Consider the following 18,800-nt stretch of genomic DNA (forward strand, 5'->3'; position numbering starts at 1 on the left):
GAAGGCACTGAAGCTGCTTTAAAGGGCCTCTATGATTACCCCTCTGAAAGACTAGCAAATCAGTGTACAGAACTAGAACTGCTTCACAGTGCCAACTTTTATTCCAGATTTCATGGGCTGGGATTTCATGCCAACTTTTATTCCAGATTTTCACATACTCTTTTACCATTTATTTTTATAACACTCCTTTTGCACCAAATAACAGCACAAATGACATAATTATTCCACATAATGCATTTAGATGCACCATGCATTTTTACCTGTTAATAAAGAAAACATTTCACATTCACAGTTTAATTTGTATCTATAATTTTCTCAAAAACACCTTTGCTAAAGTCCTTCCTCATGTACCTCCCGCTCTGAGCATCCCAAGAAGGAAGGTATCTTGAAACCAGAATGACTTTGTTCTCGTTAAAAGGACTGTCTTAACAGTTTAACAGTCTTAACAGCTAAAATCTTGTTGATAAAATTTTCATCATATTCCTGGTCTAATCAGAATGATGTAGTATTCAGAGAGGGATCTTTCATAAATATTGCCCATTCATAACAATACAATGCAGCAGTATGTGAAAATAAATATGCTGCGTGGAAATTTATATAGATGTCAATCAGTGTTTTATGTTCTCTGGTCAAGATAAGTTGTACCTTTGAAATCCTTTGAAAGCTGCTGTAATACTCCTATTTCAGAAGAAAAACAATTGTCTTGCTGGCATTGGATTAAGCCTATGACAGCTTTTCTCCTTAATTTTTCTCCTTTTGATGTGCATGTCACCATAGGTTCATATATGTAAGATATTTAAAGACCAACAATGCCAAAACTCTTATTCTTTTAGCCAGATGTTTCATTTTAGAAACATCTATTTCAATGAAAGTAAAGTAGATTCAAACTTTTGAAAAATGGATTACCATAAAATAAATATCCTGGAATAGTTACAATTGAAACTTAAGTTCTTCTGACTGAAACAAAAAATGACAGCAAAGGGGTTTTTAAATGGTGATGCGCGTGCTAATTGGCTAAAATTCTTTTTTTTGTATGCTAACGTTTGTGCAGCTGTGTTTGTAATATAACCTGAAAATTTTAAGATGCATTACTTAAGATATATTTCCATGCTCCTTGTGGTTTTGGGAGGACTTCTCTTGAAAGAAGGGCTTTTGTTCAGGGAACTTGCTATGCTAATTACTCGCAGGAAGGATAGAGATGTTTTTCTCAATGTTATGTCTTCCTAAAGACTTGTCGAACGCCCAGTCTCAAAGTTTGCATACTGGCTTGACACAGAAATAGTTTTAAATGTGAAGCTTCTCTGTTGTATGATGTCTGCAGCTGGAAATTAGTGAATTGTGAAAAACTTTTTGTATATACACCAGTGCACTGTACCTGCAGATAAATATGAGTAGCACTGTTGGTCAGATCTTCAAAATTATATACAGCGATGCCACTCTTTGCCTAATCTATATACAATACAGGTTAATGCATTCTGACATTTCCACACACCTCTCTCCTCCAGCATCCTGCTTTGGCTGCATGCTTTCACAAATAATTTGACTTGCGTGTCACTATCTTGATCTTTTTGGTATACACGTCAGCTAACATTTCCGTAATAAATAGTTAAAGAAAGTGACTGTTTGCATAAGTTCATCTAAACAAAAAGATAAGAAATGCCTTACTGGGTCAGTGCAGCTTAGTACTCTGGCTCCAGCAGTTGCAATAGGAGACACTGCGCAGGGAGTGCATGTGAGCCTAGCTGCTTTCTCCTCATGCTCCCCAGCATCTGCAGTTGTTGTATTAGAGATATCAGTGTGTACAGCCTACCTCTTCCATCCTGTATTCACTTATGGACCTGTTGCCCGTGAATTTGTCTAATCCCTTTCTGAACCTGCTGATATAGCCTGTCCTTGCCAGCTCCTGTGGCAGCACATTCCAGAAGTTTACTGCCCCCTGTGTAAAGGGGCAGTCTTTATCTGTTTTGTCTTACTTGCTCATTGAGTGCCTCTTAATAGCCCTAAAATTGCAGGATTTTTGTGAATAAAAGGTCTGCATTCATTTTTCACACCTCCTTCCTCATTTGGGGATTCCTGATTGTATTCTCCCTTGATCCCTCCAGATTGATAAATCCTAGTCTTTTGGGTCTCTCCTTATGAGTCGGCTGCTGCATACCACTGACCGCTTTAGCTGCTCTCTCCATACATTCATTAATTCTGCTATTTCTTTTTAGAGGTGCAAAGACCAGAATCCATGTCATTTCTCATGCTGAGTTAACACATGACATTGCTGACTTCTCTAAGGCAATATTTCATCCTCTGTCATCCTGAATAGTATCTGTTACTTGTGGTGCTTAAAGGTAATGGTAAATTCACTGAACGGCAATTCTCTGGAAAATGGACATTACAATAGAAGAATTAAAATTAAACAGCAAAGTTGTTGACAGAATAAACTGAGAGAGCTGGATATACAGCTGTTTAGGTTTCCCAGAAGGAATCAAGATTGACCGAATATGAAACTAAACTATGCAAATCTGGCAAAATAGGTGAGTGAAATCTATATGTATGGAAACAGAATGAGAGTTTGATAAAGCTGGCTCTAGCTTTAAAACCTATTTTAAAATTAATGGAAGTTGACTTTATCTTATTGAAAAAGCTGTAGCTATCTGTATGAAACATGGGAATAACAAGGTTATTATGAACTGCTTGATAAAGAAGGAGTTGGCAGAATAGCTCATAAAATCCTTTTCTAGTGCCATAGTTTTATGATAAGGGAAGGCCATAAAGAACTTAGTTGTTCTGAATGCAACTTCAGCATTAACTGTGGTTTCTTTGTTGTTGGTTTAAAACAGAGTGACCATTGCACTCTTCGAGTGCTCCCGCACCCCACAGTTTATACCTATGTGGAGTAATCAACCCTTCCATCCATTGACTTACTGTGCAATTTAAAAAAAATAAAAAGAATCTCATCTTCTCCTCTTGATTGGTAGTGAAAGCTGCAATTATGAATTTCCTGAATGGAAATTTCCTTATAAACTGAGATGCTGACTCTGCTCATAATTCTGATAAAAGTATTTTAATCCAAAAGCTCTAAATCTATCCCACAGCATTCTTACTAAGCCCGAAGGATATCTTTACTTGAATCTTTCCTCCTATTTTTTGGCCTGCCTATCTCATTTTCAGTCTAGTCAAATACTGTTGCTAAACTACCTTTCCTTTCCTAAACTTTAGCTATCTCAGCCTGTTCATTAGATCTCTCTCTCTCCCTTGCTCTTCCATCAGACCCAAGCTCCTGATACCTGCAGAGCATAAGAGTTCATCTTTTTCCACTTTCCCTCATTTTCTCCTGTTTACTTGCTTCCTTTTTTCCCAGTTTTTTCTCTTTCACCATCTCCTGGTGGTCTCTCCTCTTTTGGAATGGTCTTATAAAACAATATACAGAAATAAAACCCTTTCTCTTCAATTTGGCTGCTGCTGGCGTACTTCACATGCGTAAGGCTGGACGTATGTACAGAAACGAGTTACTCAGAGGAACAAAGGAAGGGGGAACACAGCCTGCCGGGTCCGCTGGGTTGACTGCCTTCACCACTGCCCTAATTCTGCCGCAGGAGGAACCTCACAGGGAGAGGAGAGGAGAGGAGGCCACCTTAGCTCCTGTTTAGCACATTTAGTGGAGGGTAAGAGCACACGCATGGGCAGTTACCACATTACAGTGAGCTCCCAGGTGCCAAACTGATCGTAGCAGCGCCAGGGAGGTGCCTCGCAGGCGAGCGCCGAAGCGCTTGCCCACGGCGTTGCTGCCGGAGGTGCTTTTGGGCTGGAAGGAAGCGGGGCCGCGGCTGGCCTCGTGGCCGTGTAGCAGGGGCTGTGCACAGGGCAAATTTACTGTGAGGGGGAAAGAAACCCAGTTGTGATTTTTGGTTTTGCTTAAAAAAAGTGGTCTTGCAGATGCATAGAGATTAATAGAGGCAGAATGGAAAAGGCTACCAAAGCTGAGGCTTCCTCTTTGCATGTTAGAAAGAGTGCTCATTTGCTTAGGGCTCCCTGGCACGGAAGAAGCCGTGTGGGGCAGCCCCACTGCCTTGTCTCCTGTAATTTTCAGATATCATCTCTTCTGCTGTTCTGTGCTTCCTTCCTTCCTTTTCCCATGACTTGTTTGTCTTTTAAACCTCACATAAACCAACTATATTTCTTTAAGCAAGCCTGGAAAGCAGGAAAGAAATCAGCCTGTTCCGCCTCTGGCTGGAAGGAGGAAGAACGAAGAGAAATAAACACAGAAAATGAACAACAAATCAGGAACAAATACATAGTTTATCTTTTCTCCCCAGTTTCTTATTCATTCCTTGGAGTGTAGGAGTAACTCATTCCCACCACTAAAAAACGCTGCTGGGGCTTTAAAGTCAGGCCCGTGTATCCCATGATTCCGCAGGGCCTTTCCCAGGAGTAGAGGCAAGAGCAGAGGGGCTGCGAGGAGGCCCTGTCTCTGGGGAATGCTTGGTGAAGGTAGCGCTGCCTGCTGTCTCCTGCCTCGCTTCTGCAACGAGTGGAAGACGGCTATAGCGCTTCCTCTTTATGCCCTTCGTTGGAGTTGATAAAATTGAGGTGAGCTGAGTTAATCCTTCAAAAATCTCTGCTACCTTTCAGGCTCTCTTGCTCAATAGCAATGTATGTATTTCAGTTTTTAGTTTTTATTGCAGTCAGATCTTACAATGTGGGGATTGAGGGACAACTCCTGGTAGCAGGAGACTAATTTCTGAATTTTTGCTTCTGGTAGGTACTGAAATACAGCACCGGCTTGTATATCTACTGGTTGAAAACCTTGTAGCTTCGCTGATAGGTGAGAGCATAAAAACATGTTTCTGCAAGGCTTTATCTGGAGGTAAGAGAAATGCTGTGTATCAAATAGAAGTAACTTCTCTCTGATTTACTCATGTGGGTTGAGATCTTATCCTGCAGCTTAAGATGACATATGCTTGTTATATCTGCATAAGTACATAGATTATTAAAGGTAATATTCTTATCTTGTTTTGTTTCTGTTACTGTAACATTACAATACTGTAACGTTATTTATTTCAGTAACTTTTTGTGTCAGTGGGTTTCACAGGTTGTATGAAGAAATGTTTCCTTTCCTCAGTTATAAATTTAAGTAAATGAAACTGGGTTCTAAATGTGTGTATATAACTCTTGACCTTGCACTCTAAAAAGTGGAGCAGGTCTTTGGCTTTTTTTTCTTCCAAAGATCTTCACTTGATTAAAAAGTTTTCATTGCCTAAGTTCTGCTAGTCACATCACATACAGCAAAAATAAACATGCTGGCTGATGAATGGAGGACAAGCTATAAGGCTAGGAGTGGGGGGTTGTCACCTACATCTGCATGGAGAAATTAAGATTTACTCTTGTTCTGTTTCTGTATGCAGTATGTTTCTTGCGGTCAAGCTGAACTTCTGCATTTAAACATATAAGTCTTGTACATGCTCAGTTTTAAATGCAAGAGTAATCCCATCATTTACATTCAGTGCATTCATAAGACTTTGCTGAATCAAAGCTTTAATTACATAGTTTTTAAAATCCCACAGCAGTTCAAACAGTGATCTAGGCATCGGTCTGTGCACTGAGATCCTGACATGTAATATGAGCAGCATTGAGAATGTTCTTTTAATTAAAAGATTTGAAAATGAAATAAATCAAAAACAGCCATTATGAAATATTTTCCATTGACAGATGTCTAAGTGCATTTCAAATTAGAGTAAGCATCATTAGTGCCCCTTTACACCTGAGGAAACTGAAACACCTAGAAATTAAGTGCTTGCAAGAGTGAATGTTCAGTCCAAGGAAGCTTATTAAAGTCTTGCTGGTCCATCTGAAGACTATGAAGGTCTTGTTAGTGAGTTTTCTGTAGGGAGAACAGAGCCTTGAATTCCCACAGGTTATGTATCATTTCTTGTGCTTTCCTTGTTTCAGGTGTGTTCTATTTCCCAAATGTTTTTCTGTGAACCTATGAAAGAGGATTAATTCTGCTAACAGTTTGATTAGAGGAAAGTTAACCTGGAGGGGGATTAATTTATTCAGTATTGCCTTTTGGCAATCTCTGTGTGATTGTCTGGAAGCATCACTGTTTCTTCATTTGTGGCTAGTTTACCTATTCAGGGGAAAAAGAGACCACCAGTGGAAATAAAAATGTCATTTTTTTGCTAATTTAATGGAAATGGGTTATTAATGGAAACAAAAATATTCAATGTATGTTGGACCTACATGTATTTGAGTTGTTCAGTTGAAAGGACTTGAAGGCCAGGCTTGTATTCCACTGTGGGACACAGTAGTGACAGAAAATGATTGCACTTCATTTAGGTATTTGGTCAAGTTACTCAAAGGCATAATATTCGCAACCCCTACTTAAATACCTGATGAAATTAATTTAATTGTAAGGAAGCTATTTCATATCGTTACGGCACTGTGTGTCTTCACATTTGACAAGTACCAGCATCTAACCTTTTAACTGAAAATTACTTTGGGGATTCTGCCAGAAACTGCAAACTGCAAACACCGACTGCCATTACTGTGTCATGTAATACCACAGGCGCAAAGTCAAATGTCATGGTGGCAGCCACGCTCTGGGGCTCGGTGGGTGGGAAATTCTGTGCCCTTCCACAATGGACTTTCTTCTGCTACAAAGCCTGATTATACTGTTTAAGGAGCATTTCATTATTTCTGTATACAGATACTTGTGATAAAATAAATTATTTCCAGTTATAGAAGTGCTTTTACTTGGTACTCCTTGAGGCAGGAGCAGTGCTTCAAAATGGAGACAAGTTTTATTAATTTTAAGTCTGTATTATTGGAATATGTGGATTTTATACAGAAATAAAAAATATATATTCCACTGCATATTCCTTTGCATCTTCTGAAGTGGAGTTGGAAGCTGCAGTGATGTACTGGCTTAATGAGGATCTCCAGTAGTGACTGCTGTGCACTGCCCGCTTCATGCAGCCACAGAAGTTGCTAAGAGAGGATGAGGAGTGCAGCTGCAGGCCATGCCACAAGGACAGTGGGAGGGTTTCATTTAGTCCAGTGAGAGAGCCTTAGTTAAAAAGCTGTTCAGTGTTAGTATTTTGTTTCTAACTTTGTTTTCAGGAGTATTCTCTAATCCTGGACTTAAATTGGTGAAGGTCCTTTGACAGTTGTGATGTTGTTGTCCAGAGCTGGGTACCCAGGAGCTGAGATAAACAAAATGTGTTTTCAGACTCTGAGTGCTTTGGCCGTGCTGGACAACTGCAACAGTAGGAAAGTGGAAGCAAAGAAGAGTCTACAAACAGGAACTTTACCTCCGTAATGTAATTCATGGAGGGATACCAGTATTACCTACTGCTAGGTGAAGGCTTTTCAGCAGTGAAGGTAAAACTCGGTTTCCCTGCCTCAAGGAGTAGGAGGACAGCACTTGGGCTGTATCTGACACAGGAATGGGAAGTTAAGGTGGATCTGGGGAACAGAGTCCTGACAAAACAGGTTTGCTTTTCTCTGGTGCTTTGGAGATGGTGACTGCTGTTGCTTCTCTGAAGCTTCTCTCCGCCTTTGGTGGAAGGAGAAGGAGCAAGGCTGGTGCTTTAAGGGTTTGGCATAATAAAAACAGGTCTTGGGATTATGGCTGTTCAGATGGAAAGAAGGGCAGATCGTGTGATTATGCAAACTCCCTCCCCATATGAGACCAGCCTAAATTGAAGAAAAGTTAGTATTAATTCAGTCTATTTAGAAGCTAGATTTTGCAGCCCTTGAAAGTTGTGTTGTGAGCTCTTTCAAACAGAGGTCATTTGGAAATGGTGTGCATGAGTGCTGAAAAAGCTGCTGGGTAAAATGCAGGTGAGCCATGATTTACTATAAGTAAAATGCATATTTACTGATCTCATGTGAATTCTCTTGGAAAAGTGTGTGGTGGTTTAAACACTTTTCAGAAGGAAGATTCAAGTGAAGGCAAGAACTGTAGTTACGTTGTTCTGTGGACTGGTAGGGAGCGTGCTGCAGCTTTGTACTGCTTACGTTGGTAACTCTTCTTTACCATGGTTGTAACATCAACAGGTCCCATAGCCACTGGGAGGCTATATATAAGGGGTGGAATTTTGATTTCTAAATACATTCAAATCCAGTGTATTTACCTGGAAATATGCTAGAACTATTTAAAAAAAAAAAAAAAAAAGGCTGATTGGGTTCGGTCTTTCAGTAAACCCAACATATGCGAATACCTTGTGATTGGGAAGTAGTAGAGTATACTGCATAAAAGTAGGATTTAAGCTCTGATTCTAGGAATGAGAAGGAATATACAAAACTTGGCTCTGAGTCTGTGTGATTTGTACATACTTGTGCCAAACTAAAGGAACATAGAGCCTCTGGAATTAGATTTGGAAATAAACTGCAGTTACTGCTCTTTGTGTAGGCCTGGTTTGTGCATGTCGTATATAGGCAAGTTTTCAGAAAGGATCTGATTCTACAGCCCCTCTGTTGGGTGAGCAACTTCTGTTAACACCAGCTTCGCAGTCAGATCACTCGTGTCAGGTAGCAGAATTAGGTCACAAGCTAGTGACAGCCAGTGCCTCTTTTCAAATGTGGCTGTTTTAGTCTTGTGGCCAAAATGAAAATGGAGCGCTTCCTACCACCTCAGCTTTACTAACAATTCTGGTTTTGTGAAGGTCAGCACATGAATGTCTCGTAACAGTACACACTGCCTGTACTCAAAAATTCACATGCACAGGGAAACTGACAAAACAGTTTATTTTGGAAAATTAGTAAATCCAAATGATGGATACCATGTGTCAAAATAATCCTTAGTGCATGTGCTTGCATTTTCACATGTACATTTTGAAAATTATACTGTGGAAACTAAATAGAGAATCAGTTTGCCAAGGAACAGGCTTAAGCCATTTTTCTGTACAGACTGGAAGACTGGAAGATGTGGTCCTTTTTACTAAACATAGCAACAAAAGCAGTTCCATTTTTACTTTACACACCGCTTTTGTTCCACAGAGGTGACAAGACAAGATCCAGCAGGACCAGTTAGCAGAGGTAGATCAAGGCAGATAAAGGCTGAAATTTCAGAACTAGAGATGTGAGAATAGTTTAAATAGACTTCAGGATTCATTTCACATCCCCTGAACAACCTAAAAACTTGGTGCTTAGTTGAGTGGAGAGAGAGGGGTATCTCCTGGAGGAGTTTATTTGATGTTCATCCTGTATATTTGAAAAAGGAAGAGGTGATGGAGGATGTTATAGCAAAAGTGCTTGGTGTCTAAATGCTGACAAATATAGTACTGTTTAAACAAGCGAATAGTCTTTGTCTTATCTGCTTGCTTAAAAACCTTTGTCTCATGTGAAGCAGTTAATAACTTTCAACTTGGTGAAGTGTGAATGCAGACTGATTTTGGAGATGTTGAGACTGTGCTGCCATGTTAGATTACGTTTTATTGACACTTTAAGGTCTTACATATTTTCTTCAATAGCCTAGATCCAAATGTGCTTGTAAGGACTTTGCTGAACCTGTCCAGGGTGACACACAGCAAATCTTGAACTGGAAAAATAATGTGGAGTTCCCGAGTTCCAGGACAATGAAGCAACTGCAAGGTCATTACCTGCAAATGGAAGGATATGGGCTTTTTTGTATTACTTTCTTAGTCTTTTGAATATAGTTAGTGGCACATTTCTGCACACATGTTAACAAGTATTTTGAAGTAGTAGCAGACCACTTCACCTGCACCATGCTTTGCATATCAGAGTACATGTGGAAGAGAAACTGAAGTGTCTTTGGTAACAAGGCGCTGGCCTTCACTTACTTTGATTCTGCTTAGTGTTTGCTCGGTGAGCTGGGAATGGGCAATCCACCTTTGAAGGCATCATGTTAGTATCATGCTGACAACCAAAATTTCTTTTTGTGGATACTTAAAACTTGCTCAAACATTGAAACAGTTTGGTAGACTTGGGTTTTCAGTCCCCTTCCTAAAGTAGAAACAGGCTTACAGTTGTCAGTCTACACTGTTACCATGAGAACAAGACATTGTCTGCCATTTTCCTTCTTCTATGTGCCTTAAAAATGTGCTGGGACTGTAAAATAAATTACTGTTTTGTAATTTAGCTTTAAGCAAAAGGAATATTTCAATGGTGGCAGTTCTGGAAATGCTTTAACTTTTAAATGCTTACACCAAATAATAAGTAAAACCTTGTGATTAATGTTTCCAGAAGGGACTATTAACATTATCCTACATCTGTTCGTGATATAATCTCCAAATGAAAAACATTCACTTTAAAAAAAGAAAAAAAAAAAAAACCCAAGAAGTATGTGTTTATGCAGTGTTCTAGTGCAGACTTAACTCTAATGTGTGGACATCCTTGGTAAGACTTAACCAACTAATTTTTCATCTGATCATTATTTAGCCAAACCTCTATGGTACTCCTGAGGTTGCTTAAATTTCATTGGCAACATGTCGTTTCATTTGCTGAAAAATGTGGTCATTTTAAATTATGCTACATGAAAGAGCTTTCTATTACATAGAGTAAAATTAGCCATCATATTTGATGAAAATGCTTACTGGTAGATCAGGCATAAAGTTCTGTGAAACATCATTAGATTAGAGCTTGTTGATTTAAATATTGGCGATTGTATGAGAGGGCTATTTTTTTATGACTACAAAGAATTTTCAGAAGTCCCATCATATTCCGGGAACCAGTTAGGAAGACAGAATCTGAATTTGTAGAACATATTGTAGCAACTCATTCAGAACATAATTGTTCTGAAGATAATTACCTGTATTGCTTAGGGAGAATTTGCCCATTTAAGGCAAAAATGTGTAGAAATGGACATGTGTCACCAGGAGGGCTGTATTAATTTCAGTGGGTATGTCTTGATCTCAAATTTATTTTACTTTGTTATGAAAGTTTGTGTAATTCATGTGCTCAGTGAAGACGTATGCTGAAAAGTCATCATCTTTATGTAAAGCGGTATTTTTGCTAGTATTAAACTATAGATTTGGGTCATGCTAGATACCTTCTGAAATGTACAAATTAGAATTTCTATTAGCTTTTTAGATTACTATTGAAAATCATTTTGATCTCTGAATGCTATTCACCATGGGCAACTGATTCCCTCTTTCTTGCCAATGCAACAGTTACAGGCAATATCACTTCTTGGGCCACTTTTGATTTTTGACTGTGCATCCTTTGATGCCATTTTCTGCTAGCATATTTCAGGTCCAGCAGACAACTCTGTTGTGGTTTGGATATAAGAGTGAGAGTGAAAAAGTGAGGTGCAAATTGTGAGACCTGGAATGCTGGATGCGTATTGCTTGGTGTCTTAGGCAAATTTAACATCTGCCTGTGGCAGAGCTAAAATGCTGTCACAGGAGGTGCTGAATATCATCTGCAACAAAAAACAGAGGCATTTTCTGAATGAATAATAGAACAGGAGCAACAGGTTGATTAGCAATCCAAAAAGCCCACTCAAGTGTTTAAACTTAAATAAATGCCTTTATGCTTTGCTTGGGGTGGTCTTGAATCAGAATAATCTGTTTGTTAGAAACTAAGCGAGTTTCCTTTAAAATAGCAATTGCTTGAGTTGAAGGATGTTCCATAATTTATCTTGCAGCACTCTTGTTCTAGCCTCTAAGATCAAGATTTATTCCAAGTCATTCTTGACAAATAAAATCCAGACAACTCTGTGGACACCCGACTATCTATCATACTTATGCTGTCTGAAATTATTTTTTCAGGGCATTGACAATATTGTAATGATGAAATGTAAACGTTAAATCAGCAAATGATTTGTTTAACCAACTGCTTATATAAGACATGCAGGTTTATCATCTCTCTCTGTTTACACACACACGTGCACTGTATGCATGCAGTTCAATATGAACAGGTCAGATTATTTGTCTTTCCTGGAAAGAATATGTAATAACTTAATTGATGGCAATAAGAAAACAGAGTTTAAACACCAGTTAAAATAAAATATACTGTTATTTTTCACATAGTTTCTATCTTCAGTTGTTGAACTAGAGCGGAATGAAGACGCTGCCGTTTGGGGAAATGTTTCTTCATATGTAGACATAGAACAACACTGAAGAAAAGCTTCAGGTTATTTCACTCTGGTTACAAAGTGAACCTCTTGCATCCACATTCCCTCAGCTTTGTGCCAGTGAATGAGCATGTCCGCTGTGTTTGATCATATGAGAAGACATTCAAAGCATTTGGCTGTTCACACCTACAGGGAGCCCCTAAAGAGAAAGCTTGTGTTCTGTGTATGTTCGGCGCAGAACGCTTGCTCTGTGGTGCAGCTCGCTTCTCTGCTCTCTGGCAAGCTGTTGCGCAGGAGGTTAGTCCTCTGTCCGCCTCGCATCACTCACCCGTCCTGTTTAGAAAAAACCTAAAGATCTCAGAAGAGCTTATATGGGTGTGTGTATGTATGTGTATATGTATGTATATATGTGTGTGTGTGTATATTTTTTTTCTTTCTTTTTTACCATGTCCTAAAACAAAGGAAATGAGCCAGAAGGAAGATTTTTAGCAGAATAAGTATGTTGTGACTACCTCTCCCAGTGCTAAGATGTAGCTTGTCATTTTGTGTTCAGTCTTGCAGTCTACTGTATTTGTTTCCATGTGTTTCCATGCATTAGAGGCTTGTCTACCGTGCCAGATTGTAATATGTCATATTTTACACGTGGTCTGATTTTCTTTTTTTCCTCTTTGCATGGGATTGTTTGACCCATCTTTTCTGTTAGTATAATTTACTGGGCACAAATGGCTCTTTTCCAATGTCTAATTATTCTGCTTTGACATATTTTTTTGTGTGCATGATGAGGTGTGTGAGAAGGGTAGGACGTATGACTTACAGAAGTGGCCCTTTTCATTGCTATTCATGCTGTTGTGTTAAACCTGTTTCTGAAACCAGTTTGTCATTTGAAGTACAGGCAATGTACTGTTCAATACATGCAACAAAAACAACCGCCAAACTTCTAACATGTATGTTCAAGTCAGAACTCTTAGTGCACAGCACTGAAATGGCTGCGTATGCTAGGCTTGTGCATACCCATGATTACTGAATAAGCTTGGAAAGAGTGAGTATGGGGAAGGGAGACCTTAGTGAATATATAAGGTGAGGTTTTGGCTTGGTGGTTATAAAAATGATTATAGTGACAATCTCTCAACCTGCCGAGGGCTTCATAGGTTCCTCATTAACAAAGCTTACTCAAAGCTCTTTCACGGCAAAGAGGAACATTTCTGAGTGGGTTGAAAGAGTGATTTTTGGTGTCCTCCTAGAAAATATGTCTGCTACCAAGGTGGAAATATTATAATGGATGTATTTTTGGGCTCCTTATACACATGCAGTTTGAAGTTAAATGTAAGAGGGACTTAAGTCATGGTTACAGAGGAAACTTGGATTTTTTTATTTTTTTCTTCAAATCAGCTTAAGCAAAGCTATTTAGATATTTTTAAACAAAAATAATGCATAGCTGTTTCTGTCCCTCGGTAGACAATGAAGATTTTGAAGTGAAGTGTGAAAAGGTATTTTTTCACAGAACTTGGAAAATCCTTTTGGAAGGAAACTGCAGTCAAATGCACAGAGAAGAAAGTGCATTTTCATGTGTAAATGCCAGTGATGCAGAGATAATGTGGTGGTTGTGTTCATCATTAAAAAAAAAAAAAAAAAAAGATAAATTGGCTAGGATGGCCTTGTGTTTTAAAACAAACAAACAAAACCCATACATCCTCTCAAGAACATCATATCTTACAAGAAATTACATCTATCTTTAGGAAGCACACTAATAGAAAAATTGTTAGCCTCCAACAAACTAAAACTGCCCTTACTAGTAGAAAATAATAGACATACTGTAGCCAGAGAGGATGGTGAAGATTTCAAGATGACTTTGTAAAGGACTGAATTTATGCATAGGATCAGTGGATTTGTATATAACCTCACCTGTATCAGCAAGGAGATAAATACAGTACTCTACCTTTCTCTAGTAAGTACCAAGTGGAATAAAGGTGCATTTAGCCCTAATATATGGTACAGATTGGTCAGTCTAAAGGCTAGGTGTAGGAGCTTCAGGGGAAAGACCTGGAAGCACAGCTGGTAGATGTGAGAGAGAAAACTATATGCAAGACCTGTGGCTGCAGAATAGCTTTCTATTGCACATAAGGCCGAGGATATCATCAGTATCCCCAGAGCAAGCTTCAAGAGAAATGACTCTTCTGTTTAAAAGTACCAGGTAACACCCTGCCATGTGATACAACCTGTGCAGGCCAAATCTTTGAAACATAGATCTTATACATAATAATTGGCATAGAAATACACAGAGTTAAGTATAATTTGGATTTGTAATTGGTAGGGCTAGAGAGGAAATATTTCACATAATGCACTTGACTCACATGCGTGAAAAGAAAATTAGGAAAAGATAAATTTGAAATGAATGCATGGGGAAGAAAATTCTTAAAAGTGAGAGAAACTGGGCTGCAGAAAGAGTGAGTGCTTCATTGCTTTGAAATTCTGAAATGAGATAAAGAAAAACACTAGGAAGTCCCATTATTTAGGAATAATCCTATAGGAACCCTAAAAGTGACAGATCTGGGTAATCTAATAGGTCTTTTGAGTGCTCTTTTCCCTGTTTTAAGAACTCATTTCTGCAATGGGAAGATGCCAGACTACCATTCTGTCAGGACAGTCTCCAGGCAAATAGCTACAATTTTTTTTTTAATATTAAATCTTATTCATTTATAGTGTTCTACATTTTCAGGAGATGGATTACCTCCATCTATTTGAAATTGCCTGGAACATCTTGAACTCTAATAATGTCTTGAACAGCATTAGTAAAGGACAAATTTATACATGCTTTTTATAAGGTATCCTTATACAACATTTCTGTATGACGAGGAAACCAGAGGACATGGCATCTTCCAAGCAAGTTCTGAGCAAATATTTTGGACCTGCACAAAGTCTGCTTTCCAGTCTGGGTAGGTGCCTGAATGTTCTCTCATTTCTTGCATCTAATTTCTCTGCCTGATACATCTGAATACTGGTACAGTTCTAGGTTTCCAGTGGTGTAAACAAAAACAGAATTTGGCTTTTCGTACAGAAAGTCCAGTTTACATCAGCGGAAACCCAGAACTATGTTAGTATTCAGATGAATTAATCCAGGTTTACTTCAGAATAGCAAAAGTCAGCAGAGTTTGATCCAAAGTTTGATAACTGGTTTTTGTTTCTGTGATGTGGACTAATGACTGATAAGGGTTAAGAAGTTAGAACTCCCAAATTCTCCTTCACTTTTACCTTAGATAAATCTGAGCTTAGGCCTCCAGAGGTGAAAGGCTAGCACATTAACTAGGACCTTAAATGTGTGCTTAGCGCACAAACCTGCAGTATCTTTTGAAATCTATGCAGGTTTCTCCTGCCTGCTGTGCGTAATTTCAGAATACACTGTCACCATTAAAGAAAAAAAACAAGTTTGCTCTTTCATCTGTGCACCCCACGGCACCGATTGGGGGAATCAGTCCCCAGGCTCCCCTAAAATTTGTGATCTTTGGCTCCTGCTGTAAATTGATTCCGTGCTGTGCCTCCTGACATGTGAACTGGGTAAAATCCATTTTGAAGTCTTATAAAACCTGGCATTAACCCTATGGCATCCTCTTAAGTCCTGATATTTTCTGTTATATTATTTACTTGGAAGAACTTGCCTTTAAAACTCTAGCAGCCTTGCAAGTTAACTTGTTAAAATATCGGGATTAAAGATAGACCCTACAATGTACTCTGAATTTCTCCAGAGAACTGATGCTGGGAAAAGTGAGCTCAGTTAGTCATGAGCGAGGTGAGTGCCTCACTACTGTGCAGATTGCTTTGGGACCATTTGGCCCATGTCTGCTGATGATCTTCCCCCCTCATAAATACGGATGTGTAATGTAGTCAATATTTTGTTTAAACTTATCTTGGACTGATTATCTGAAACCCTCAGATTTTTTTTTTCTTCAGTGCAGGATAATAAAAAGACTATTAAATTTTTCAGATTTTTTTCCCCTCTACTCTTTTGTATCAAAAGGAGTAATGTCTTTTGTACACATGTCTCTTTCTTTTCATGTATTCCATATAACTTGATTCACTGCCACTGAAAGGAAGTGGCCTTTGGGATTATAACATAGTAATGCGTCCTAAACTCTTGAGTTTAGGACAGGAAGTAAAAATAGGTAACTATTTGAAAACTTCAGGGAATTTGAAGTAGCCAGAATTTAATTCCAGATTAGAACCCAAAGAGAACATGGATTTGGACAAAATAGCAAAAAGCAATAGAAATTCTTTGATGATAAAAATGAGTTGCAACCTTGGTATTACATCTTGAGAGAACAGTACTAGGAGAAGAGTACCCTTGCCCTACTGTGATATGTTGCTTTGCTGACAAAACCATAATAATGGCATTTGAATTTAAACTGATGATCTTGAGCACTAGCAAATACTGCTCACTTTTGTGCAAAAGGCAGACTGTGAAAATGGCCTCTCTGTTTTTTGAGCAGTTACTTGATGTGGTTCTGTTTTTAAAAGAAGGATTGAAATCCTCATCCCTGCAACGAAGCCATGCCCAAACCAATAGGACACTCCCCAGAATAAGATACTGAGAACTTGCCAAAATTATGTCCTTTCTTCTCCATCTCCATGCTGCTGTTTATGTAGGTGTCTGGCATACAGTTTAGTTGGTAGCAACTGATAAGGCATAATACTGCTTGTTGTATACTAAAAGTGAGGTGAAACTATATTTCACTTTTCGTTTGAGAAAAAGGTTGGTAATACAGGGCTTGTCAAGACCCTTTCCTGTGTTTGATAGCTTTATCACAGCCCCAGCTCCAAAGGTTAAATGTTTTGGATTACACAGAATGTACATTATATGGAGGACTTACTATAAATCAACAAGGCAGGTATGTTAAACACAGAAAAATATCTACAGCTGTTCTCTTACTCATCCTGCTTGTTATTTAACTCTGTCTCTACCCAAAGGAATATTTTTAGTTGTACTGTCAACAGTTTCAAAACAAAGAAGCAACTACAACTGGCAAATGAGGAACCCAGCTGGGGCTATGTTTAGGCTCCCAATGAATATACTCTAATCCTGACACCTGCAAGCTATTTAATCAGGATTTACAATTGAACATGAAGGATGAGAGGTCCAGAGGGCTGTGTTCTTGATGTTTTGATTGCAAATGATGGAGAAAAACTTTGTTATCGGATGTTGTAGTTATTTGAAGTTTGGTGCCCTCTAACCCATGGGGGACCAAGAATCATTTATCACTTCACAGCAAAAGCCAAAAAAAGCCACCATGGCTTACACACCAGCATTCTCCTTTAGCTTTTCCTGTATTCCAGTGTAAACAATCCTTGGATTTATGAACAATGAAAAACAATTTCCAGCAGGCACATGGAAAGGAGAGGTTATAAGGAAAGTATGCATTATCAGTTCTGTGTCAAACTGAGCAGATCACTCTAAATTTCTCAGAACCGCTAACATACATAATGATGAAATGTACCTAAAAGTTGTGCAAGGAATGTGAAGGAAACAGAATAGAACAAGTAGGAGGACTTTTTAAAAAAGACCCTCTACCGTAGTACGATTCTTGAATCTTAAAGTGGCACTGTCAAGGGTGAACATCCCCCTTCATAAAGTTGGGTGTAGGCAGTGCCATAGAGTCACCTTCACTGCTCTTCCTAAAGCCCTCTGTTCCCCCAAGCAAGTGATATAATGTGAAGCAATTCAAAATTATTTCATTATACCACCTCATAACAAGCCCAGATGTGCCATTAAGTTGCTGGACCTATTTTATTTATTTACTGAAGATTTTTAAGCACTGCTAGCTGAGCTTGTGACAAGTGAAACGCATGGTCCTGGCAGTGGCATTAGCATGTGTATGTGTGGCGTGCATGCGGGGGGCGAGAGGCTTCGCTCTTGCCGGCTTCTGCTGTCAGCGGTGTAGTTATGAACAAGCAGGGTGTGGTGTAGTTGACACCCCACAAAATGTGGTTAATCAGCTGTCTGAAGCTGTTGGGTAACAACGCTGTTGCCTTTGGGTCTGTTCAGCTGATGTAATGGCTGTAAGTTATTTTTTTGTTTTTGTTGCTGGTGGAGAGTATTGTGTAACTCAATATCCTGCGGAGGGCTTGTGTGGATGGAGTCGTGTAATAAGCCAGAAGTTGTTTGTAACTCGATTGTGCTGCTGTATTTTGTTCTTACTTTTTTTTCCCCCCTCTTTTAAATTATTTGTCACTTTTCAAGGCAGATGACTCCTGAGAACAGCAAAAAGTGGCTCGAGGCAGTCTCCTCCGTGCACTTTGCGGTCAGCCGGGGGCTGGTGGGTGGCAGGGAGTGTTATCCCTGGAGCGTTCATTCCCCTTAAGCTCCGGGATGCTGTGGGTTGTGCTGGCCAGGTTGATCCCATAAGGACTCTTTGGCTGTCTGACCCCCCTCCTGCACTCCCCCAGCAGGTCCCTGATAAAATGGGTGCCCAGCAGGCAGTCTTCTGGGGTTTAAGGTTTTACTGCCTGTGTTGGCTGCACAGAGAGACTTAATCAAGGGTTACTTCAAACTTCTGGTCATAACTGCAGAAACAAATATTTTGGCAGAATGACAGCACTGCTGCTTTCTAGATCAGCTGCTGACAGCGCTTGCCACACTGTTGGCTGACATCCTTTGTGCAGTACCACTGATGTAGGCTCTTCGGTGCTTGTTGAGCTGTTGCACTGAAAAGAATTTAAAACTGTTCCCTAAATTATTCCTCAGCTTTTCTTTACCTGTTCAGGTTTTGCAGTTTCTTTGCTC

This window comes from Apteryx rowi, unplaced genomic scaffold (assembly GCF_003343035.1).
Source record: "Apteryx rowi isolate R43461 unplaced genomic scaffold, aptRow1 scaffold_172, whole genome shotgun sequence".
Taxonomy (NCBI): Eukaryota; Metazoa; Chordata; class Aves; order Apterygiformes; family Apterygidae; genus Apteryx; species Apteryx rowi.